At 33.7% G+C, this 27768-nt stretch overlaps 1 long non-coding RNA gene across 9 annotated transcripts in view; it reads left to right on the forward strand.

Moving 5' to 3' along the window:
* LOC129927283 (uncharacterized) overlaps window positions 1-17574 on the forward strand; it is a 31079-nt gene extending 13505 nt beyond the window's left edge. For 4 of the 9 annotated variants that reach the window (XR_008778931.1, XR_008778935.1, XR_008778933.1 and 1 more), the window contains 11 exons: window positions 6512-6622; window positions 6887-6982; window positions 7846-7968; window positions 8247-8389; window positions 9718-9780; window positions 9932-9998; window positions 10230-10335; window positions 10441-10564; window positions 11066-11132; window positions 11335-11457; window positions 16611-17574. This is a non-coding gene — a long non-coding RNA (uncharacterized LOC129927283). The other 5 variants (XR_008778939.1, XR_008778937.1, XR_008778934.1 and 2 more) reach the window with 5 other exon arrangements.
* Window positions 17575-27768: the final 10194 nt, after the last annotated feature.

Raw genomic sequence — 27768 nt, forward strand, 5'->3', positions numbered from 1 at the left:
ATACACACAAAGAAAATATAATACTTCTGCTCATACTTACTTTCCAATAAGCTTTCAATATATATTATCTCCCTTTAAAATTATAACTCTTTAAATTATTTCCCTTTCTCATCAATACAGTCTTATGAGTGCCATACTATAGCATACAAATAAATATCATAACATATACAACTTATTTACAATCTAAAAGAACTCAACATGTTCATGCACTATACAATCAAACCATTGCTAGTATATATATCTATATATACTTAAAAGTAAGCCATCAAGAATTTACTTTCTCCAACTATATTCTGCTTCTCCATTTCTTCTTTGGTAAGGTCTATATGACCTACAATTGTCCCTTGTACCCTGGTACTCATCAGAGTTAATCTTCTCTGAGGGTTCCCTCTATGATACTGTCTATCATAGGCATTGTTATCAATATTTCTGTCATACTCTTAATGGTCAGATCTCCTATCTGAATAGTCACAACTTCTGCATTGCCTGGCAATATGTCCCTTTCTTTGACATTTAAAACAAATAATGTTTCTTCTCACTTTACCATAAGAATTTCTTTGTCTCATTTTGTATTCATGTCTTCTATTCCAGCTATCTATTTCTCTTTGAGTCAGTTCCTTTAGTCCATGTATATTGCCTAAAAGCAAATCATGAGACAATCCTGGTATTGCTAAACCTTTACAATAACCAGTATAAAATGGTGTTTCTAAGAAAACTCTACAGGCTTGATAGCGCTTTATACTGCCATCTATCAACCTTACTTTTTTTTCATAGCCTAATAAACAATCTGGTTTAACTAAGTTACTCTTAATTCCAACTGTACTGCATCCCGAATCTTTGACAAACCTCATAGGTTTCCCATTGATAAAACCAGTGTACTCTCACTCTGCTGGTTTCATCTTCTGCAAAATGTATTTCTTCTACACCCCAACAATAGTTCATCTCTTCTACTTCTTCATTATCACTACTTTCTCTACTATCCCTATCATGGTGAAATACGCTCTACTTTTGTTATTTCTGTTTCTGTTCTCTTTAAACTCAACTTTCCTATTCTGTTTCCTGTAACTGTCCCTATTATCTGATCTACTGTAATTCACTTTTTTACAGTGTGCTGCAATATGTCCTCTACCTTGACAATTAAAACAGATGATCTCTCTATAGTTTGTATTATCTCTATTTCTATCATTTCTGCTCTCATGTCTATCTTTACTCTTAGTTTCTTTACTATATCTTACAAAATCAATGTGTTTCTTGTCTTTATTTAAAAATGAATTATTAGGATAAGCACTGCTGTAAGTTCTCATAATAATAACTATGTCCTCTAAAGTTTTTGGTTTTCTCTCTTTTATAAATGACTGTAACTGAGATTCACATTTGTTTGTAAAATTATCTATCAAAATAAAGTTTTTAAGTCCTTCATAGCTTTGATCAATTTGCTCAAATGACATCCATTTACTGAAATAATCTTTTTCAAGATTTACTGTTGTTTGAGGATCTATCTGACTACTAGGAAAATTTTCAAAATATTTTTTCCTAAATGTACTGGCATTATGACCATAGGCATTAAGAAGCTCTTTCTTTAATATATCATAACTATTCTGAAGGGTATGATCATGGTTCTGACAAATAGTTAATGCTTGACCCTTGAACAAAATCAAGTAAGATTTGAGACCATTCATTTTCTCTTATGTTACAACTGCTCATTTTGATCTCAAAACGCTTTAAATAGTCTGAAATACTGTCTTTATCTTCCTGAAAGGGCTGCAGTTTCTTTTTCAGCCAATGATTAGTACTTTGATTATCCCTATTTTCATTCATGTTATTACCATTACTTGTACTATTACTATTGTTTATGTTTTCACTCTGAACAGTAGGCCTATCATTTGTGTCATTACCATTGCTAGTCTTATTAGTATTTGTGTTTTGTTTCTTCAATTCAGCATCTAACCTCAATTTCTTTAAATCATACTGTAATTTTCTATCTGCTTCTTCTTTTATTAATTGTGCTTCCCTATCTCTTTCTTTCTCTCTGCGCTCTGTTTCTAGTTTAGCCTTTTCCATTTCTAATTTATCAATTCTCTCTCTCTCTATAGTCACCATTTGTTGTATATAGCTAGTTAGGTCCTTCCCTTTAAGTTCTAGTTGTTTAGCCTCAGCAATAATCTGCTGGCGAAAAGTCTCCATATAATCTCCTGGAGCTGTAGCCATTATGATACTATTATAATCTTAGACAACAACACTATTTCTATATATGACAAGGGTACTTAGTTTAACACTGGTTTCTTACATAGACAATAGTATACTGCTAATTGTCTAGACTCACCTTAGATCTAGATTACTACTAGATAAGGCTAAATAAATGTAGCCTACTTTATCAATACGTAAGATTTATCACACAAAAATAATTAATTGAATAAAGAAATAAATATATACACCAAATACATCTATGAGAGACGAGACTTTCGTCTGATAGAAAGATTAGAGACAATAGTGATACAATAGTTTTGAAACGGAACGAGACTTTAAACAAAAAAATAAATGATTCATGTTTACATACAAGACAAGTTGACAACTATACGTATACGTGGGCTCCTTGCTAGTAAATACCCAATTTTAAGAACACTCCCGGTTCACCCTGATTTAACCTGGTAGCAATAAACTAGCAAGTGGCCACTGAGTCCTATGGAATCTATTTTAAACACACTAATAGAAGGAAAAATAAACTTATCTTTTATATTGAAATTCCTTTCGGCCAACAAGTATCACACAAGGGTCAGTGGTCAGTTCAGGCTCCTCCGTCCTGGCAATCTGGATGGCTTCGGTTCACAGCTCAAGTGTAGACCAACTCCTGGCAAAGTGTTGCAATCACCTAACATAGAGTGTAATGTTCTCTGAAGGTGACGATATCGGTTCAGTCAAACTTCCGGTTCCACAGTTCCTCAAGGCAGGCAGTAACGGCTCAGGTTCCTCTTCGACGAATAAGTTCTAAAGTGGTAAGAGTGCAGTCAATCTGGCAGTAACAGTTCAATGTCCTCTACGACGAATCCCTTCTACGGCGTCTGTTTCAATGATGACGAAGATAATAATAATTCACAACTACTTCGACGATAATGTCTCTGGTGCAGCGCAGTCCCCGATGAAAACAAGCTCACAGGTGTGGTGAGGTATACGACGAAAATGTAGTCTGCGACGACTCAAAACAATCTTGGCGGCGACAAAGATGAAGTTCCAAATAACAGCTCAATGTTTCACTTCCACTATCTTCAGGTCAGGAACAACAGTATGCAAAAGTCAATACTGAGACAAGCTAGTGGTGCTGTCTCACTCAAGAGAGATACAAAAAAAAGTCCAACTCTCTCTCCAATGAACAAACTACGCAACCTCACAGGTTGAACAGACGAGCACACAGTGTGGTAGTAGGGTATACCATCACTCGTGTGTAGATCTAGTGGATCTAGACTAGTACTTAAGAAGAATGACGCCTTCTATACATCACTGTCTAACTGAGAAAGTGATTCTAACGGTCAAACTTCAATGACCTTACAAAGTTAATAACGAGCGCCGCTCAAAATATTGTCTTCACGACGAATGACTTACTTGACAGCGAAGTAAAACTTTCGACTTCTCAATGTTCCACGAACTCTAGTTCAACTGCTACAAATTTCTGGCTCACTTCAGGCAATGTTCTGGCGTTCTTCGATCCCTTCTCTGGGTCGTCACAGTAATGGCGTGGCGTTCGTTCTGGCCTCGGGGTCGCCAAAATAATGTTGTGGGCTAATCTAATCTGACTTCGACTATGTATCAATAATTACTTAACATTAGCCACAGAACATTACAAAATAGATATACTTAATAAAAACATTCAGTTCTATAAAATGAGACTTTATTAACCACTGGGAAATCCGTTTAGTCTTTCTAAAACGTTGCTATATCTAACTACTATTCAATTACTATTCAAAATACAGCCTACTTCTAACAACGCCATGTTGGTCTCTTGTTCGCCTAAGTCTACTACGTCATTAGTCTGTCTTACTACGTCATTACTTTTACCATCGCTAAAACTATACACAATATATTTAACTAACAAAACTAACCTACTCTCTAAACTAGTACATTACAATAAGCAGTTTTTATGATTGCTTTATTATATTAAGCAGATCCCTTTAAAAAGAGTTACTTCAAAATGTATTGGCCCATCAGTCATGTGAAAGGTCCCCTTTCAGACAATGGGGCAGATGATGTAAAGTTCATCTGTTTCTCTGGCCCATGGTTAAATAGGGTGTCATGAGGCCAGCACAACAACCAACCGCTAAACCCAAAGATCCCAAAATTAGAAATTCGAGTCTTTGACAGGATTTGAACCCGGGACCCCTGGTTCAGATAGCTAAGTGCTTTACCACTCAGCTACTGCGCCTCCAATTAACAAAAGAGCGTAGTAGCAGAATCTTGTCTTGTTTTTCTAAGTACTATTCATGCGGCGTTGTTCTGAATTATGTTGCATCTTGGCTATTTTGTCATCAGGTATACCTGCTAGCATGGCGCTGCAGTAGTCAAGGCGAGAGAGTATTATGCCACAGCAGCGTTGTTCTGAATATGTTGCATCTTGGCTATTTTGTCATCAGGTATACCTGCTAGCACAGCGTTGCAGTAGTCAAGGCAAGAGAGTATGAATGCCACAGCTAGCATTTTTGCTGAGTCCGTTGTTAAATATGGTTGGATCTTGTGTTAAAAGTTACTTTTTTGTTTGTTTTGTAAAGGCTTTCAATTATAATATATAATTTAGTACAGACAACATTTTTTCATCTTTGTCTACAGAAAGAAAAATGAAACCTAACTATTGATGATATAATATTGCTAACAATCATTGCTGTCATCTTATTCTGAACTACCTACTTCTTAATATTACTAGCTCAACACATTTGGATCTACTAGTGGACCTCTTTTAATAGTTCATTTCACAGAACACTTTTTCATTAAATGTGGCTGTAGAGAGATGTTCCTTTCCACATGTGTCCCAGGTTAAGGTGACATTTGGCATGCTTTTTTTTCCAGAACTGAGGCAAATCTTTTTCGCTGTACATACCTTTCTTGGTTACTATTTCTTTACATAGTGAGGTAGGGCCTTGCGTTTCCTGTTGTCAACATCATTGTCCACTGCTTTGAGGTCCTGTTTGATTACATCAACATATCAAAGGGTGGGGACCATCAGTTCATCTTGAACCTGTCGTGAGTTGTCCATAAAATTAACACTTGGTATATGATTGTCCTTCAGGCATGATTAAGCCAGCTCAGACGTCGTTGTCTGAGGATTGTAAAGATACTTGGAAGACCAATTTTAGCAAGTAACTTTATAAATGTTATAATATCATTAGCTCTTGATACCTCAACATCATCAGCAACTTACATCATTCTATAATTTTAGCTACATTTTGTAACTTCAGCTATTAATGTTACTAAAATATAACATTATCAGCTATTGATGTAATTATATTGAAAGTTACCTACATCATGATATCAACAGTGATGTTATAATAATACAAGATACATCAGTATCTGGTCAGCATGAAAGAGAGATGAGTGCTGATGTTGGAAAGCCCAGCAATCACACATTTTATGCGCAGATTTTTCCCCAGTAATGGAGAGGTTAGTCCATATCAAATAGAGGGCAGTAGAGCTTCTCTATTCCATTTTTAAATGATTCTTGGCCTCCTTCAGTCATAAAGACAAAGGTTCATCTCATAGAACACTTTTTCAACTTAACAGTTTTATTCCATAAATCCATGGTGTTGTTTTTTCTGCTCTATATGAAGCTTTTCAAAATCAACACCAATAGCATGGAGAAAAAAAGCAAAAGCACAGGATAGACCCTCATGGAAAGCAAACATAACAGAAATGACCTGGATCACAGTTGAATATGATGCAATGTTTAGTGATCAAAAATACCAAGCCTGTGACTGCAGATGTGTATCTAGGATTTAGGTCTGGCCTCTTAAGTCATATGAGTAGTTGCAAAGGGAAAAGATCATCTATTGAGATGTTAAAGGATGTAGACAGACAAGCTTCATCCACAACAATATTTCTTGCAACTTATAACATTTTTATCTTGCACATCTTTGTCACACTTATTATAAGATTACTCTCTAAACCACAATAGTACAAGTTGCCTTATTTACAATACTGTTTGCTTACTGTCGAAATACTAAAAATAGCCATCTATGTTGTAAAATCACTAGCTATTGATAACTTATTATCCATGGTTAGATACCAACTTCATTATTTAAATAAGTACCTTCTATTCATTATACTCATTAAAATAGAGAGGCAGGATAATATTTAAAGAGTTTAAAAAAATGAACATTTTCTGGGATTTTTGAAAGTTATTAGGAAAAAAAATTACATACTACACATTTTCAGTGTCAGAACACTAAAGTCTGCAGAAACTGAAGTAAATCCTTTTTGTTTCAACTTACCTGTTTTATGCCATAAATCCATTTTTTTCACTCTGCGCTAGAATGTTGAGTCAGATATTGAAGCCAGAGCTTTGTATCTAAGTCAAAGACCACTAGTATTTGACAGTGTTTACAGAGGACAAGATGTCCCAGCTCAGTCCAAAATTCATAAAGTAAGTATAAATATTTATTAAATTATAAAAAAAATTTATGTATAGAATTAAATAAGCAAAGGGTTTACAATAGGTCTAGTGCAAGATACATTCTAGGATAACAAATCTATATAACAGTGATTATAGGCATGAAGAAAGTCAGTATACCATTGTTCTTAGAGGAAAACTTTAAAGACCAGCTCCTACAAATAAATAATATTTGCTACTTTGTCAAAATGTGTTTAAAAAGAAAATTTGTTTACAATTTCTTTCTGTTCTAATTAGGACTGTGTCTCAGCGAAGCATAAGAGTTGGTCTTGGATTCAAACAGTCAATGAATTTTTAGGCATTCATAGTGAAAATACTGCTAACTATCATCAGGTAAATATTATTCCTTTTCCTTTGTGAAATTTTGTGTATTAGAAATTGCTAGCTAGAATCAAAAGTTATTGATTCTCAGTAAATAATTGTGTAGTAAATTTTCACCCAGCCAACATAGATTAAAAATAAAAATAAGTATTTCAAGACTTTCATCTTATATAGAACCAGAGAAATAGAAAAAAAATATGGTAAAAGAAACATTTAAAATGCAATATTATGAAATGAGCTGGGCTCAAAACCGGTCATTGGAAAATGCAGAAAACTAAAGTGAAATCTAATTAGAAGCAGTAGACCAAGTGAAACATTATTACAAGAAGTAAATGAAACTGACACTAAAGTTTGAGTAGTTAACCAAAGTGTCAATAGCTGTAGAAGTGGACAACCAGATGACAGTTTAATACAGGCAGAAAACCAAAATTGCATGTCAATTTTAATACTAAATCAAACATCTCAGTACAATCAGTAAGACATGCATGAATACAGGTCTATGTCTACAATAATTGCATCTTAATTGTACCAAGATGCTCTGATATTTTGACCATGATGTTCTTATAGATGTAGTATAACGATAAGACATTTCTATTCTAATGTTCTGTAAGTTCTACCATGATGTTCTGATAGAAGTACCTTAATGATTAGACATTTCTATTCTAATGTTCTGAATGTTGTACCATGATGTTCTGATAGAAGTACCTTAATGATTAGACATTTCTATTCTAATGTTCTGAATGTTCTACCAAGATATTCTGATAGAAGTACCTTAATGATTAGACATTTCTACTCTAATGTTCTGAATGTTCTACCATGATGTTCTGATAGAAGTACCTTAATGATTAGACTTTTCTATTCTAATGTTCTCAAAGTTCTACCATGATGTTTGCCACCTGGAAGAAGACATGCTTTCATTCTTGCTTTGGATGGACAGTTCAACAGCTAGAGCTCAAGTCAAGACTCAAGATCCTGATGTCATGTTAAAACATTTCAGAGTAAGATTATTTATCATTCAGCTTTGTTTAGATTTAGATTATATATCATAAACAAAACACAATTTTTTTTTTCCTATTGTAGTTCAAGATTATGTCCTTTTTTTAATTACTTTTTTTTATATTCAGAGCAACATATTTCATGTTAAGATTACTCTTTAGCAAAATTGTACAGGTTTTTTACAGCACTAGAGAAGGTTTAATAAATATAAAGAAAGAAAGTGTCAGATGCTGATGCACAAATAGGAAAATAATTCTTTTGCTAATAATTTTTTTTTCAGTTAATAAACAATTGTTGGACTATCAGGGCTAGTTAGATCTTCTCACAGAGCGAAGTTGAGATATTCACCCAGTTCATCACCGCAAAGAACTGCCAGAATGGAATTTGAAGGCTAGAGCTCTTGTCCAATATCAGCACAAACATGTGAGTTTGCCATGGGACTTTTTCATTCAGTTTCCTTGTATGAATCTTTATTATTCTGGAGGAGAACCAAATTGTCAAAGTTGCATCTATAATTGCTCTGTATAGCTGTGTCTATAAACTAAAGCCAGTTATCATCATTGAATTGTTTAGACGATTTTTTCAATGGTTAACCAGATAGTTGCTAATATCAACCTGATCTTGTACAATGAAAATTCTACAGCTACAAAGGACTTGTTTGAAGTCTTATGACCTTTGATGCACTTAAACTGTTAAATGGCTCAAGAGTGATCAAAGCTAGGGCCAATTATGTCTTTGTCATTTATCTTTTGTACATTCTTTGAAGTTCTACAAGAAATTCCTTGTTAGCAGCATTATCAGCCATTCCCTAAAAGACACAATGATTTAGCCACTGTTCAAAGATTTATTTTCATGTCTGTTAAACACATTTTTTTTCTTTGTAGTGACACACTTTTATTATAAGATAAGATAAGATAATTTTATTGATCCAATCAAATGGAAATTCAGTTTGACTACAGTTGACAACATCAGCGTAACTACTGTACAATAAAATTATAGATGAAAAATTCGAACAACATTCACACACGAAACACAGCGCTTTATGAATTTGACTTCTATATACTTCTCGATGACGACAGCTGATCTTGTAACACTCCGACCGAAAGTGGGATAAAGGAATTTTTAAATCTTTCTGTTTTAGTCCTAATGGAAAGGAGATGACCACTTCGTTCAGATCTTATGTAACAGGGGTTTAATGGGTGCAGGTTGTCCTTATTTTTTCATTCCCAATTAAAAGTCAGTCTGTTTTTGAAACAAAAATAAAAATATTATTCTCATTTAAACATACAATTGTTGTTATCAAAGATCTTGTTCTTTTTCATCATTCCAAATTGATTTCCTTGATTTTAAATTATCAGTAAAAGTTAGGTGCAATAATTGTATTGTTCCTGTTTGTTCATGAAATAGTTGGGAGCTTATCCATATATCTTGTGTTAGGACTTGTCCCTGGTCCATGTGTACCAACATCATATCATAGTCACAGTTTTAAAATGCTTGAAATAAAGTTCATCCAAAGACCTAAATAATAAATAACCAGACAATATTTAAATTTGGAAAGCCTCATAAGGAATTGTGAGGAATGAAATATTTTAATTGTAATATAAAAAAAAATGTTCCAAAAAGGTTTGATGTCACTTAGATCCCATGATACCAGAGCAGGTTTAATTAATGATTAGTTGTAGCTAAGTCTTCTTAATGTGGTTGTATTTGTTGGGATTAATAGTAAAGATTTTTGTTTCTTATACATTCAGGTGTCATTAGCAAAAGGGGACTTTGTCAAGATTTTGGAAAATTCTGATGCTGAAAGATGGAAGGTAATATTTGTAATTTTTTTCAGTATAAATCTAATTCATTAGCGATTAAGTATCAATATAGTCTTCTTATAAATATAACAGCCTAAGTGAAATCTTGGCCTAAACTGTTAATACTATATCATCTTCTGTGTGTTTCATATCAAAATTTTAGATGGAATAGAAAGTGAAGTTCCTGCTATTGTGTTGGTCATTCCTTCCTGCTTCCAACAGATTGATAAGTAAGTGGATGAATGTTTACATGTTAGTGAAATTAAAACTAGTTGTAAAGTAGGTCAAGCTACAAAATGATTTTTATTTTCTATCCACAAACCTAAATCCTTTGTGAAGTAGCTCTAAAATCTCTTATTATTAAATATTCACACACTTTCATTGAAATACTGTCTATTGATTAGTATGCACTTTCAATGAAGTCATTTTCTAATCTTTTGTTTTGTCTTTGTTGATTTTAGATTAAGAGAACAAATCAAGGTCAATAGTTCTATTGCTGCTAAAAGATTAAGGTCACATTTGATCCAGTTTTTAAGTGCTGCTATTTCCCAGACACAGTCCAAAGATGTAAGTACACAGTTGGAATAGGGAGTTATTTATCTATTATTCATCTTTTTTTTATTTCTGTATGTGGTAAAAGCTCATAAAATAATATTTTGTTATTATTCATAGTTATGTTTTTCCTGCGGAAGATGGTGAATGAGGCAGCAGACATCTTGAAAGGAGCTGATTTCAAGTTCCTTCAACACTCTTTTCATTTTATTTAGGAAGAAGCTCATCAGTCACTTCAAACCAGGTACAATAAGCAGTAATGTTTGTACTGTAGATATTAGGAATTAGTGTTGCAAACAGAAAGAGATTAATTTTTTCCTTCTCATGATTAAACTATTCTTACCATAATAATAATAATGTTTTAATCTGTGAGGAAATGTGTTTTACATATGTTTACTGTATATTGGAGTGGGGGCAGGGCTGGGCGGGGAATGTGGTCATTGACAGAGCATGTCAAACACAGAGTATAGAATCTTGAATGAGTTCTTTAATTGTGGTCTTAGTTTTTGAGGTCTTAAATAACAGACTGCACAAAACAAATGCCATGGGTGCATGGAACAGCTTGCACTAATTTGAAAATGTGTTATGAATACAGTTTAAATCACTAATGAACAACTATATTTCCATGTACATATGTTGTTGTTTTTTTAAGAATTATTTGAAAAATAAACATTAAGTTGTTACTAAGTCCATATATCCAAAATTAATTTGACTTGATCTCTAACACAAATTTGTTCTTATTTAGGTGATGATGGAGTCATAAACAGTAGGATACAGAGGTGAAACAAAACTGGAGCTTTAGTTTGTTTGTAGTAAGTCATTTTTCTTTTTTTTGAAGTCATTTCGTTGGGACAAATCAACTAATTTGTTTGAATTTTTTTTTTTTTAAGAAAAAGTTAGTTTTTGAGTTTTGTCAACACAAGTCAGTTACTTTAAAGCTGTAATTCTCTCTACTGTACAACAGTATTTCTGGATTAAGGCATGCAATAAAATTTTGGGTTATTTCTTGTCTAGGAACTTGGCATCTACTCCAGACATTATTCTGAAGAACACTCAAGTAAAAGAAAAGAAGAAATGTTAAAGGTTAAGGACTTGGGCTCCTATCATACTTACACTTCAAAAGCTTTAATTTGAAAGGTCAGTACTTAGTGATGGGAACTAAACTAAATTTAAAAAGTTAAACTAAAACTAAGTTTCAACTAACAAAAAGTAGTTAAACTAAAAGTTTATCATGAATTTCAAAATGTAGTTAAACTAAACTAAAGAAGATTAATCATACCATACAAACCTTTTCATAACTTTGGGGGGGGGGGGGGGGGGGGGGGGGGATCTAGACCTATCTATAATCATTCGACTCTATGCCTGCGGCTTGAACTAATTCTTTTAACATTGTAGAGCATAATAAAAATCAGTATTGAGGAAGATGTTTCTTACATAAACGTTAATGCACAATAAAATTAAAAAAAAAGATGTCTAAATAAATATGTGTGCTTGTATATTTGCCTTGAATTAAAACCTTTACCTGGTACTTTTACAAAAAAAATTATATTAACTTATTATTATACCGGTAAAGTTTAAAATCTCATTAAATAACAGATTTAGAATTTCAGATTTAGATCTAGTAACGAAAGATATAGAAACAAAATTTTGGAGTGTTATTTTCTTGTCTGACCACTCAAAAACACTATTGCATAACCGTTAAAAGTGTGCATAGAAAAAACCATGGGGTGGTCTTGTCACTGTGGGCCGCACACTGCAGTACACTAGACCTACATGTGTCTATGTCTATCTAATCAGGTTGTCAAAATCACTGTCTGTTTACTTTTTGGGCAGGAAGGGTGTGTACAAATTTCAGTGTAAAGATAGATCTACGAACATGCTTGACTAAACATGGGCCAGTGTGTTATTTTCTTGTTTGACCAATCAACATTAAGCAAACACAATTGCATAACGTGCAATGAAAAAAAAAAACAGGGTAGTCTTGTAGTATCATTGACTACACATGTACGGTACACTAGGCCTACAGTCTATTTACTTTTTGGTCAGGGAGGGTATGGATTAGGATGTTGTTTTTTTCTAGAGTTCATTATGCTAATGCTTTTAGATCTATAATTTGTCAATTTAGACATAGATCTCAATAATAAGTCTTAAGACTAGAATCTATTATATGTCTCTGCTTCATCAAAGGTTTAAGCTATAAAAAGGTTGTACTTGATGTTCCTGCAGTTAATAAATTATTGTTTGCAGAAAATGAATTGACTAAAACTACTAAATATTTACCTAACTTGCTAATCAGATTCCCACTATAAACAGACATTAAACACCAGAACATGATTTTAGAAAAAACTCGGAACAACTCTATTCATAATATTGCATAAAAGCTTTTGGTAAACAAATGTTTAGCAACATTTAATACTACTGCTAGTTTCAAGTGCAGATATTGACTCACGGGTAACTTCTACTTTACCCTCTTCAAATGCAGACTGACAAAATAGTTGTTAACTGCATCACTCTTTGATAATCAAATGTTGTTGATATCACAAGACCAGAAAACTGGGATGTGCTTTTCAACTGCTACTACATGTTGAAAATTTTACAAATTTTAATATATAAAAATAACTATAAAAAAAATATGATTATAACTAAACTATTTTTTTCTAGTTAAACTTTGGCCTTAATTAATTTGTTTTAGTTAAACTAAAAGTTTCTAGCTTTTTAATTAACTCTTGCACAGTGATATATAATGTCTGATTAGATTTAAGTAGATCTAGATATAGATAGATCTAGATCTAATGAGACTAATAAAAGTCCAACTACAAGTCTAGATTTATCTAGAGTTCTAATCTAGATTCTTGATCAAGAAAATATCATCTAATGAGTGATTTATAGTAGATAAATCTTTACTAGGAATTACTAGTGTCTAGAAAATCTAGGTTTAGTCCTAGATTTTAGTGATAATGAATGATACATTATTTAAAGAATATAATAAATATAATTAATTCTACATTATTTAAAAAAATTCAGCGACATCTTTTTAAAGTCGCTGCAACAGGCCAGTTTAAAAAACGCTGGTGGACAAATTTTCCTAAAATGTTTTCAAAGTCTGTTCCCATCACTGATTGAAGTTAATGTTAAACTATTGGTAGAGTTAGTGAGACAAAAAATTCAAGTTCAAAAATGGAGGCATGTGTTTGTGCGTGCTAAATAAAAACTTGAATGTAATAGCCACTAACTATCAGAAAAAATTTTTTCTTCTTGTTCTTCTTCTTGAAACTGTCAGTTAGAGTTGAGCCTTCGGCTATTTGGAACTCTAGGCCAGCAAAAGTGAACAAGAGCTCTCTCTCACCGGCCTGAATGAGAACAGTGTACACTGTTCTGTCTGGCGGGTGGGTCAGACTCACGGCAAGAGGCCGCGTACACTAATACCCCCGCCATTTTCCTTTTCTATACCAGGCTAACCATGCGGGACACGCCATTTATGTAACAGCCCCTTGAGGAACAGCGCCTGGATTGTGACAAGGTTGTGGGAGCTTTTTTACAACTCTGCGCAATGCAAGAGGATGCACTCGCACCCCCTTAGGCACCCCCACGGGAGTCTTGTTTTGCTACCCTTTAACCTCGTTTCCTCCTACGATCGTTTCCACCCGGGCACCACTATGAGGCAGGGTAGCATGCCCGGGAAAAAAATTTGTATCAAATGATGATTAATTGATATGTCAAGATAATGTCAAGATTTTTTAACCACTTATTAATCTGCGTGTCATGTGTTTATCACAAATAGCAACTCTCTTTATTTTCCAACAAAGGAACCAAGGCCTTCTGAAAATCCTATTTTGAAAATTGTTTTATTTGGATTCATGTAAAAATATTTAAAAGATCCATTTTGTATAATTTAAATAATAATTGTGAAATTTAACTTGATATAGCCTAGATTTTAGTCCTACTCATAATATTCTGTATGTATAAATGATTATTTTTTCAATGAGGTTTATAGGCATATTAGTCAAACATTTCATATGTAGCATTAAACAATATAAAAAATTTTTATAGTAGGGGTGCACCGGATAGTACTTTTTTATATTCGGCCGGAGCCGAATACCTTAGTGTCTTGTAAATAGCTTGTATTGCTGAGCATATTACGAAACTGTTAATAACATACCTATATTTGTATGTTTTTTTCTCCTTTTATATACCTTATTGTTTTAAACTCTGTTACTGATTGATTTATAAAAGATTAACAGTATAAACAAAAATTAATCTGTGTAGCATGAGCGTGTCTGTATGTATGTACAAGGCCACCAACTATAAAGGCTGTGTGTTGGAGGGTCAATGTAAAATATGTTAGTAAGTATTTAACTAGTTACTAATGTAAATCTCTCATCTGGCTTGTATGGTGGTTGGATGTATGTGTTCAAGAATTTCTGACCAACAACTGGTCATCAGACTTGTAATTTTAAGTCCAAAGACTGCTTCTGGTTCTGGATTCAAGGGCTTAATACTGATAGCTGTTAGTTAATAGTTGGAATCTGAAGCGTTGTAGGTCATATATTTATTAATCCATTTGCGGCAAACGATATTTTATTAACAGCAGGAACATCTATTATACCTACTCATAGCCAGAGCCTTAAATGTTGCGAAACATAGATTTAATTGTAGTCTGTAGGCCTTTTATTGATATCTATGTTTAGATCTACTGTTATATAGATCTAAGAGAATTAGGAAAACCAAAAAAACAAAAACATATTTGTTTTATTTTATTGTGCAACGAACGTGTGTTCAGCGCCCTAAATGACATTTCTCTCCAAGTAAACAAACTTAGTCTCATCATCTAGTCACCTCTAGACAGTGTCAATATTTCTCAACAATCTGCGTTAATCCATTCTGGCTTAAGAATGGTCAATGTCTATCAATACATTGTCATGGATTAAACAAATAAGAAGTTGAGCATGTTGAGTCTCTTGAGCCCTCCCTTAAAAGATACCCCTGGTCAGTGTCTGTTTGGCTTGTAGTCCAGCCTCCTAATTGAGACTTAAAGTAAACAAACTTATTGTCCCGGCCAAAAGTATAAAAGGTGTGGCATGTGGTCCAGACCCTTGATTGACAACCTATCTCATAATAAACAAACTCATACCAGATTAACCTTATAAAGATTTGGCTTGTAGTCCCGCCCCTAATAAAAATTCTTCTCCAAGTAAACAAACTCAGTTCCCTCATAAGATGTGACCTCTGGAAAGTGTCAACACGTTGACATCTGGCTTGATGTGGTAAGCTGCCTATCTGTGAACTCAATGTTATGGACTATACAAACAAAAAGAGGTGGGGGTTGCTCATCTCTACCTCTGGAGATATACCCGCACATCTAGACAGATTATCAGCGTGGCGTAGTTAAGGAATATTACATGTTTACTAGACCACTCAAAAGTCAAGACAAGCTTTTAAAATGTGCATGACATCGTTGCTATGTATGTAATGCGAATTTATAATGTAAAGTCTTATTTCTATTTAGATTAACACGCCTTGTCTTTGTACTAAAAAAATATTTGGTGCATATTCATAGTTTTTAGTTTTAAAAACAGATTTTTTTATTTGAAACAAAAAAGTTAATGTATTTCAGAACTGACATTATTGAATCATGTCCACTTTATGAGTATTGGTTTATTTTTATTAACATGGAGATTTAGTTTAAACTTCTTGTTGGACATCGTTTATCAGCATCGACTACCTTTATATTGTTTGCCTTTCGCCTGTGTTGTTTCGATATTTAAGTGTTACCTCCGTTTGGCGTATCTGGAAAACACTTAGCACGGAGGCGCATAACAATATTCATAGAAATACAGGTGTAGCTTTTACTATCCGGTAGTGATATCCAACCGGAGCCGGATAGTGAAAAAGTGCAGAATATTCAGCAGAAGCCAGAGCCGGAGCAACTATCCGGTGCACCCCTAGTTTATAGGCATATACATCAAATAATATTCTATCTGCATGATGACTGGGTTAAGTTTAGGGATTTGGTTAGGTGAACCCCATGACAAAAGTCAAGGAACAGATGATATATAATATATACAGTTAAGCATTCTGTATTTAAAAGATCTCTAACATAAAAAGTTACTCACTAAAACAACTTAAATTTCCTTACTAAGTCATTGCAGTGTGTTAAATTAGTCTTTCTGATTTCATGATTAGCCATGTAAGCTGTCCATTTCACACACTAGAAAATGATTTTTTAAATATATTTAGTTACTTAACTTTATTTTTGATATTAATACAATAAACATTCTTTTATTTTACAGGTCTTATATTTTTGTGGAAATAAATTTTACTAGTGGAGTTTTTGTAGCTGCCAGAGTGGATCAAGGTGGATGTGATATCTATTTATAAACATGTATACCAGTATATTGTAATCAGTGATTTTCATTTTTTGGTAACAGTTTGTTTCCATTTAGATTGCAGTCTTTCTTATGTGAAAACAAGATGTCTGCATAATCTTAGAGGACATTTTTAAACTCATTTAAATTTATTAGATGAAATATTTATAAAACATACAATGTAAATTGTTTTGTAAAATGATTATACATTTGAGTTCATAAAAATGTGTAATTTTTTAATGGCATCATGTTTCTGCTTATCTGTATCTGATACTGATGATGTGTTTTCTAAATCTATTACTGCTTCACCATTGAGGAAAAACTGCACATGTTTAAACCCATATCTGAAGTAACTTTCCAGAAAAAAAAAAGATGTATGTTGGACAGTGTCCAAAATTTCAAATCATTTCCTTCAAAATGTTATCAATTTCCTCCATAACTTCATAACATTATTGAATTTTTTCCTTCAGAACACAATTGTAAATTATCTTTTTTTTTTTTTTTTTTTTGTTAAACCACAATGAGAGTCTAATAATTAATAGTCTAGCAAACAATTACTTATAATTTGCCTTATTATTATACAATATTAAGATTTACTTCTGCAGGGATGAAAAACTTTGTTTAAAATACAATAGACATGTATAATAATAAAGTACATTCACACCTGACTCACTCATAATTTACATGTGAAAAGTTTATATCAGATTGTTTCTATTTAATGATTTGATTGCCATCAGTGTCTTGTATCTCTTTTGTGATGGTAAAGTCACAAAATGTAGGAAACCCCACTGTGTTTGGTCCAGTATGTGGGTTATTATATGTAAGTCTATTGTATTTTCTATATTATTTTACAAATGTAAAAAAAATAAAAAGAAATTGTTACACTGTTGATGTTTTTAAACTAACATTTTTATTTATTTATGCTTACATATCTGTTGTGTTTTAGTTTGTTCATAAATATAGATTCTTAAATTAAATTGTTTGTTTCCACACTTATAAACCATGATCATCTGTAAGCCTATCTTGACTCTTTTTTTTTTTTTAAGTTCCAGAAAACATTTATATTTTTTTTCTTGAAACCACTCTATGGAAGCCTCAATTTTAATTATATTAACTTTCATCATAAACATTGGATAGCTGCCTGGTTGTAATGTAGCGGTTTGCTACCATCTCAAGAAGAGCTTTTCCATGAAACATGCCTTTCCAAAACACTCACTATTCTTAAAGATAACCTTCACCCATTAAACCACTGTTACATAAGATCTGAATGAAGTGGTTGTCTCCTTTCCATTAGAACTAAAACAGAAAGATTTTAAAACTCCTTCATCTCACTGTCGGTCAGAGTGTTACAAGATCATCTATCATCATCGAGAAGTTCATAGAAGTCTAATTCATAAAGCGCTGGTTGTGAGTGTGTCTGTGTTTTGTGTGTGAATGTTGTTCGTATTTGCATCTATAATGTTATTGTTACAGTAGTTGTGCTGAGGTTGTCAATTGTTGTCAAACTGAATATCCATTTTCTGGACTGTCGATCAGAATTCTCAATGGTCCAGAGTTCATACTCTGGCAGTCTGCCCAATGACATCCCCATCATCTTGCAGGAGGTTTGTACGTGGAATTATGTTATCCTGAAGGTACATCTGAAACATGTAAAGCAAACATTTCTTTAGTCTGGCACACAACTTGCACAAGCTTGGACATATGTCGAATACCAGAATAGTTTACTCTAAAGAAAAGTGTAAATATTTGAAATCCATAAATCTATATATGAAAGTCAAAACATGGACTCGCTCTTCTGTGATTCTCCTATTTAAAGATAATTTAAAATTTTACCCAGTTTTTCATTACCTCTTCCTTGGAATAAGTGATCACTTTTTGCAATCCATTTCTTTACTAGAACTGATTTGGTACTCTTTCCTAAATGTTTTTTTTTTTATTTCTGCACATAAATTTGTAAAATGTAAAATGCAACTTTTTATTCAACACAATATTTTTATTTTTTGAAAAAACTGAATATCACACTATAGCTTTTAGCCTTTATATGAGCCTATGCATGGACTAGATTGAGAATGGTAATGCCTTTTGGCAATGGTGAGTGACTACAAATTGAAAGATGTAATGAACTTAAAACAGTTTACAGCCATTAAAAGAACAATAAATACAATAATATTTTTAATTACAATTTGACTAAGCCAAACTTAAAATACACTCAAAAGTACATTCAGCTTAATGTCCATGTTAACATTTCGGAGAAGAAAACAACAAATGTTTCATTATGTTATTAGTAGAGTTGGATCATGAGTTCTCCGTAATGAAGAACATCCTGTTAAAGGGAAAGAATCAAACTAAGGATCTATAGTAATAAGGCTTGTCTTCGAGTCCGAAGATTGATGAGGAATACAGTATTTCCTGTTGCTTCGCAGCACCAGTTATGACCTATATATTTTGCCACTTGCAGCACAGCATTACCATTGTTCATCTATTGTGGTTAACAAAATGCTTCTCATTCATGATCAAAGATGTCTACAAAACATCATCATGTACCGGTTAACAAAATGCTTCTCATTCGTGATCAAAGATGTCTATAAAACATCATCGTCATGTACTGGTACTGAGCATGAATCCCTCTTAGTTCACACACACATAAAATCTCAATGTGTTCGCAAAGTTTAAGTATATTCTCATTTTGAATGTAGCCTTCACTAATATGGATGCAAAAGACGAGTTTATCTGGATCATTAAATTAGTCATGGCCTACGGAAGCCTATACCTTATTAAATTAGCTCTATTCTACGTTTCTTGTTGCAGCTGTTGTCCAGCAAGACAATTCCGACTACAAGAAATCGATTTTAAGCTACGTTTTCCCAGTGCGATATTAGTTCCACATTCTTGGATAGAAATCTTGAGTGTAATTTCATAGCGTTTTTAATGATCCCCTTGTGTCTTCCTCTGCAGTCAATCGGCCATACGCTTAAGGCAATCCTTTTATTTTGGGTGAGCAGAAAGTTCGGCCTAACATATGTTCACCCCCCCCCCCCTCTCCAATCCCAAGAAACCATTTTAAGATCAGCTTAGAGCCAGCAAGCTTTAATTGACATAGAAAACACCTGGCAGAAGCGACTTCAGAACGAGACTTCGAGACTTGTTACAAAGGCTGCGAGATACACTATTGAGACAAAATATATTATATTATATTATATTATACAGTCGATACTTCAAAAAAGAAGATGATTACGTCCTACGCGTCATGCATATTAAACAATGACCTAAAATTCTTCTAAGAAACGTACTGGTTTTTCCTGGCTAGCTCAGGCAACCCATTCCAAGCACTAATAGCACTAGGAAAGAAGGAGCATTTGTACTCATTTGTCCTAGCATACGGAACGAAGAATGTGCCTTTATCTTTGTTTCTTTTTGAGTATTTTATTAAATTTTGTATTTGAAAATTATGGATAAAAAGTGTTTTATGTATAATTGCTACTTTACTTTTGAGTCTTCTATCCTGAAGATTGATGAGGAATGCAGTATTTCCCGTAGCTACGCCTCCTCAGCTGCGACCTACATGTTTTGCATGTTTAAACATTGTCCGCCGCTGGTCTATTTAGATTTTCATTTCGCTGTCTACAACAGTCCTCGGCAGCAGATTTTCTTATGGTCTCAAATGTGTATCCCGAGGCCTTTGTAAGTGACCTCCACCTGTCTCGTTCTGAAGCCGCCTCCAACCAGATGCCAGTAGGCGACTTTTAGAGGTATCCTATCGACTCTGTTGCGGCTAGTAATTAGTTAGCTATTTATCTAAAATACTGTATTGCCTCTAATATATTAGGCTATCAATTAAGTCTAATATTTAAGTTCAACACTAATGTTTAAGATGCAACTCAATTTTATTGACATGAAAACAAGAAGATGAAAAAAACAACACACTAACAGGAGACTGTAATACACAATTATAGGCCTAACATACTTGAGAAAAACACGTCAACACACTAATACTTGTCCTCGAAGATTAGTGAGGAATGCAGTATTCCCCATGGATGCGCACCCCTAGCTGTGACCTACATACCCTGTCACACACAGGGCAAGAATAACCATTGTCCTCAGGTGGTCGAATTAGATTTTCTTTTCGCCGTCTGCGTCTGTCCTCGGCAGCAGATTTTCTTTTGGTCTCAAATGTGTATGCCGCGGCCTTTGTAAGTGACCTCCAGCTGTCTCGATCTGTTCGAACGTGAAAACACTGAACAGTAGAATAAGGGAGACTACAAGAAAACAAACACACAGCATACACAAATACACATATAAATGTAACAGCCTCCTTTATAACAATAATAATGTTATATTATTACAAGCAGGGGCGGACTGGCTATATGGACATTTGGGGAAATGCCCGGTGGGCCGGTACTCAAAGGGGCCTAAAGCATGCATATCAAACACGGCGTTCGGCAATACTTTGCATGCGGCCCGCTTGGCCAGCTCAAAAATTATCAAAATAATATTAGACTATTACGCTGGGAAATAAGAGATAACAAGTTACTTGAATTGAAACAAGTATTTGTTAAGCTGAACAACGAGAATGAGTCTGCAGTGAAAGCAAGCTACATTTTGTCAAACTTAATTGCAAGCCATAGCAAATCATTAGTGAATGTGAGTTTATGAAGGAATGTGTCGTTAAAGCTGAGATTTTTTGCACTGCGTGAAGAAAATGTATTGTTTATGAACATGTTGAACATTTCCAAACTTACGAATGGATTCAGGATTTTTGCATTTATAGTTGATCTCAATGGTCACCTGCAAGACTTGAATTTGAAACTTCAAAGTAAAGACAAAATTGTCACTACTGCGTGTGATCATGTCAAGTGCTTTCAAACAAAATTACGACTATGGATAAATCAAATATGAATAGAAAATCTTGTTTACGTCTCAACGTGCCAGGAACTAAAAAGATTAAATACGGCTACAACATTAGGTAAATATGTCCTACACCTGGAATCATTAGTAGATGCTTTTCAATGACCGTTTTCTTGATTTCGTTTCATACGAGCAAGAATTTTCGTTGTTAAAATCTCCATTTTTATTTGCTTCTGAAAATGCTGCTATAATGTGCAACTAGAGCTGATGGAAAAGCAGTCTGGATCTTTGTTGAAAGCGAAGTAGATAGAAGTGGCTGTGCCAAAATTTTTACAGTTATTTACCTGTAAAGAAAGTTAAATTGCGGAAATTTACAGCCCGAATTCTTGCTATGTTTGGAAGCACTGATCTCTGTGAGCAGTTCTTTTCCTTAATGAAAGCTACAAAAACACCTTCCCGTTCGAGATTATCTGATCAAAATTTGTCATCAGTGATGAAAGTGTCAATGGCAAACAAGCTTCAATCAGACATTTATAAACTTGTATCCCAGAAAGAATGTTAAGCATCAGGACAAAGAAAATAACGCGAAATCATAGTAATTTATAATTACCAAATAGTAGGCTACTACAAATTTAGCTAACTGTGGGACAGGTATGCTATTAAATAATGTATTCTATTGTATTGTTTATCATCATCACTATTTTGAGTTCCTCATGGAACATAGGGCCTCGACAAAAACACGCCACTCTCCACGGTCTCTTGCTAGTTTTTTTTATGGTTTCCCAACTCTTCCCGGTCTTCTCTACTTCTTCAAGTACACTGATGCGCCATGTTCTTTTTGGTCTTCCGCTGCGTCTTGTTCCCTGGTGGTTCCACTCTAAGGCCTTCCTAGCGCTGTTGCTGGTATCTTTTCTAAGGGTCTGACCAATCCATCTCCACTTCCTCTCTATTGTTTATAATTTACATAAAACTAGTAGGCTGTTTTGCAACTGATTTTTGGCTGCGGCCCCTCAGGTCATAGTAAGTTTTTTATGTGGCCCATACTTAATGAGTTTGACATGACTGGCGTAAATGGTCTCATGGATGCCACTATGGCACGCATAAAATTTTTAAAGGTTTTATAATATTCTCTTATATAAGGGGCTATATGAGCGTCAAGTTAAATACATCTTTTACAGACTACAGACTACTCATTTAATCTCAAACATGTTCAAAAATAATGTAGGCTAATATACCTACATACGTAGACAGTGCTATTAGTAGGCTTCATTCTTTAGGACGATTCAAAAGCAACATAAGTCCTATATTTCTTTTAAAGATGTAGAGTATTATAGAGCATGCATATATTTACCGATACGTCATTAAAAAAACCCAATGATTTTGAGAACAGATAGGCATATAATTGGAGACCCATCAAATGATATACAATTTACGAAATGTACTGTTTAGAAATGCCTGGACCGATTTTGACATCCAATCCACCCTTGATTACAAGTACAAGTTCTTCCCTAGTGCCATTAGAGTCTGGAATAGGTTGCCTGGATCAGCCAGGAAAACCAACTTAGAGTTTAAGCCACTTATTAACATGCATGACTAGATTGACAAATTAAACGCATTTGACGTAGACGTAATTAGAATGTCTTCTTGAAGACGTGTCTGTAATTTAAAAGATAAGATTAACCTATAATAAAGTCACCACACTCAACCATTCCCTGGCCACTGCCAACAAAAGGTAGATAGGACAAGGACGCCGCGGATTTTACCGTAAGTAGATCTAGATCTAGACGACTAGACAGATATCTAGATATATTAGAATTAGATTGTTGAATCTTCTTATCTTATAATGGCCCTTATGAAATACAGACGTTATTTCGAAGAAAAGAAGATGATTATGTCCTACGCGTCATGCATCTAGTCATGCAATGACTTAAATTCTGCCAAGTTGAATCTTATCATTTTATTTTACTTTTACACCATGTGACATGTCATAATTATAATCAGATTACCAGTCATCATAACAATAACATGTTATGAATTAAAGATTACTAGACTCTAGATCTGTATAAATCTAATGTACATCTTTGTCCAAACCTAATTAAATTAACTAATTTGGTAATGTGCATAATATCATTATGGTTTCTAAACAAAAAAACTGCTGTAATTTGAAAGTTCAAAATATAGATCTATTATACTTTATAGTTATAGAGAGGAGGCTCTTATAGTTTGAACACCCCATCGAATTCTCCTTTTTGAACGGGTCGCTTTTTTTTTGTAATTCATTTGTATTTATGTTTGGAGCTAAAAAACGACGTTTCGGGACTGTGCATGTCCAATTTTAGATAAGTTCCGGTAATTTTGTTCTGTTTTTCCAAAGCAGATGGCAGTTATTTAGATTCTCGGTAACCATGTATGTTAAGCTGTTGTTTTAACCTCCCCTGGCAATTCATACCCATATAAGGGATGAAGGCTATATCATGAGCCTGTTTGATTGTAGGCTGATGGGCTTATCAAAATAAGCTTCCAAACATCTTTAGAAAGACATTCCAATCACATTTATACCGTTAGCTGTTAAATAAAATTAATAAAGGGGGTGTCCAAACAAATAATAATGAATTCAGCTCATTCTCCTTTTTGAACACAGCAAAATCGTATTAAGAAATATTATTGGAATTAATAAATCTATGATTTTTTCAATTTTTCTTCTTCTTCATCGTTCTCATTGTTATGTTGGAGTGTTCATATGACTAGACCAATACATGAGATGAACTGCGCAGTGGTTTCCAAATCAGGGAGCTCTCCATATAGTTTTCTTTCTATTGGGGTGATTTGGGGCCAATGTCTTATACAGGCCTCTTGGTAGAGAGAGCAGTTTTGGAGGACGTGGTCGGCATTTTCTGGTGATACTCCACATGGGCAGATTTCACTGGTTCCAATTTTGAGCTTCCGGAACATGTGTTGTCGCATTCTGTTGTGTCCGGTCCTGAGTCGAAAGATTAGACGTTGGTCTTGTCGGGATAGCTTATAGTAAGCATCATCTTTCTTGTGATTTGGATGGGAGCTCGTCCATTTCTCATTTATTTTATCTACAATTTTTTTTTCAATGAATAAACATGACCTAGATAGAGATATCTAGAATATATAATTTATGAATGAAAGAAAAAGTGCGGGCTGCTAATTTGAAGCCAGAGACCATGCCCACTGCATGTGATCACGCAAGATAATCTGGCGGTGAGGAGGGGTATACACTAGGCGAGTAGTGTCACAAACTATCCAACAGGCAGTGGAGGGAAGGGGGAGAGAGTCATGAAAAGAATTATAAGCATCTATGGGAGGGAGGGGATGTTAAGGTTTCACAAAACGAACATCCAAATTATGAAAACAAGAAGAGGGTCCTTGGATGGGAGTTAAAAGAAAGACAGAGAGAAAATACAAGTAGCCTAGTAGAAAATATGTATATTTCTGTCTGTTTCTACACAAAGATTATATAGGTATTTAAATAAATAAACTATATACGATATATATATATAAAGAGAGAGAGCATATGAGGAAATAAGACTATAAATACATATTGCAAAATTGAATCTACTTCTTTTACTACAATCTAAATAATTTTAAAGTAACACCAATATAATTTATTAGCAATTACATCTAATTAGTGGTGTTCAACACCGATGCTCACTGTTCAACTAAGGAGAAAGCCCAAAAACTGCGTTCAAAATAGGAGCATGAAGTGACCTAATTTATTTTAAAATAAAATCTTGACTATGGGTGGTAATACAAAGGAACACAGCTATTTTTATAGTCCTTTAGTTGCAGAATAAGAATCTGCTTTCAGTTTTTTTGTAAGTTAAACCTTCACCAAATAAAAAAATAAAATATAAAATTGACCCAGTTCCCGAAAGTCGGTGTTCAGTTATAAGAATCTACCATAGAGATCTATGTTACTATGTAGGCCTATTAAAAGAAAAACATAATAAAAAGGCAGAAAAAAAAATACATCAAAAAGATATTATTTTTTTCTTTATGTAAATTTGATGCTTTAAAAAAAAAAGCAACAACTAAGGAAATAAAAAAAAAAACATGTAAAATAGAATAAATGAGACTGCATAGAGTTGATAAAGTAAGCTTACACTGTTACACTAGAAACAAACAGATAAGTTTAAAAGTCAGGCCACTGATTTTAGAGATTTAATGTTATTTAATTAAGAGAATTCAAAACATGAATGAAAAAATTACAATGAGACTAATAAAGCTTAAACTGACCCCATGGTACCAAACACAGGATTTTTTTTTTATAGTACTGGTAACTGAGGAAGGTTTATTACAGGCATGAGTTTGATCTTTTTGAAACTAATTCCTAAAAAAAAATGTTTTCCTAGGCAACTTCAAAACTACTTTGTCAACTATCCAGAGATTCAGGGGAATGAAATCTTAGACTATTTATAATTAAGGTAAATTTGAGAAAAATAGTAATTTCTTGATTATGATTTTAAAACTGCTTTTTTCTATGACATATTTATTATAATGTAATAATGTTTTTTTTTTTCAGTTAAATTAAACTGATGCAAACAGTATTTACTTATTAACTTTGACTTACTGATTATCTATGATGAGTCTGGAATTATTATGTGTGCAGGATCTAAATTGTGGTGACCCATTCTGATTATTGTAAAAATGTTTTACATGTTTCAGATGTTCCTTCAGAGTTGAAAACAACTACATTCTAGCTTGAACGTCCCACAAGAAGATGTGGGGTGGCAGCAGGCAGGGGTCTAACCTAGGATCATGGAGACCACTAAACGATAGTCCAGAGTGTATATGATTGATTGAGTAGACAAAGAAGGGATGGATTACTGGAGCTAAAAGAAGGCATAATTTAACAATAGACTACTTTGGGGTAAGTTTCCGTAGCTGCCCCTACACTTTCTATGGTCTTATGTATTGGTTTTCTCTAGACTGTTTTTGTTTTTTTTGTTGGTCTCTATTACATGATACACAGTTTAGTTCATAATATAAAGATATTTATATTTAACTCTATATGAAAAAGTTTATGTTAATATGTATTACAAGTGCTATGCCCCTTTGCTTGGGTTTGAAATGCCCTCTGTGTCAAATGAGTTAGCCTTAGTCAAGATAGCAACATAAAAAAAAAAACATTCTTGAAAATGAACTCTACAAAACGAATATATTTGTTCTAGTTTCTACTAGCCTTAATTAACAGTTGACTGTCTAGATTTTACTTTTCTGTTGAATGAAATTTAGATGTTTATTTATTTATTATTTTTCTTTGGTTTATCATAACACAAAGCTTGCTCAGTGCTCAGTTTAAGCTCTTTGGGGAACATGTGGGGAGAAGCAGTATTTGGGAGAAGATTTTCATGCTGTTTCCAACCCTTACTTAACCCTTTCTGCAACATAGCTCAAGCCAAATCTAAATTGAAAATTTATGAAAATGTGTGGTGCTTACTGGAATTCTAAATCCAGCCCCCTTGAAAGGTAGCCAACTGGTGTATGCCCCTCAGCCCCACAGGGACTTTGTATAAATCTAACAACTAATTTTAATTTATCTTCATCAGATATGGAATGAGAGAGGCTATAGTGTTGATTATATAAATATGTAGGTCTCAGCTGGGGCTGCACAGCCACAGAAAATACTGCATTCCTAACTTATCTTGGGACTTATTATAAAGGTAATTGTCTACATTTTATACTATACTATCTTTATAAGACATACTGTATAATAATACTTGTATATTTTTGGAAAAAGTGAAGATCTTTGTTTTTACCAGATCATATTGGATGTATCTGATAGTTGTCCAAGAGTTAAAGATTAGTTTCTTGTCATCACAAGGCATCACTTATTCTATAGGGAATCATTGTAGAAATGATATAAAAAGTATTCTGACTTTTAATGTATATTGACATTTTTTTCTCAAGTGATCATAAGGACAATCTTCTGTAGCTTTTAAACATATCAAAATATTTTTTGAATATTGTTACGACTCAAGACTCTTCGAAATAATAATAGACTCTCAGGTTATTACTCTATAAATACTTTAATATTACAACAAGTTATGTAAATACGAACATTTCATTTCTCTTCCTGTCAATTACTCCCGGCTTCCCCTTTTCAACATCACTTCCATTCATTACACAAATTCGCACCATTATTCATGCACACCGTGCTGCGCTACGACCGTAACACCCCCCTTGTTTGCCAAGTTCGATGTACATCGAA

Source organism: Biomphalaria glabrata, chromosome 7, assembly GCF_947242115.1.
Source record: "Biomphalaria glabrata chromosome 7, xgBioGlab47.1, whole genome shotgun sequence".
Taxonomy (NCBI): domain Eukaryota; kingdom Metazoa; phylum Mollusca; class Gastropoda; family Planorbidae; genus Biomphalaria; species Biomphalaria glabrata.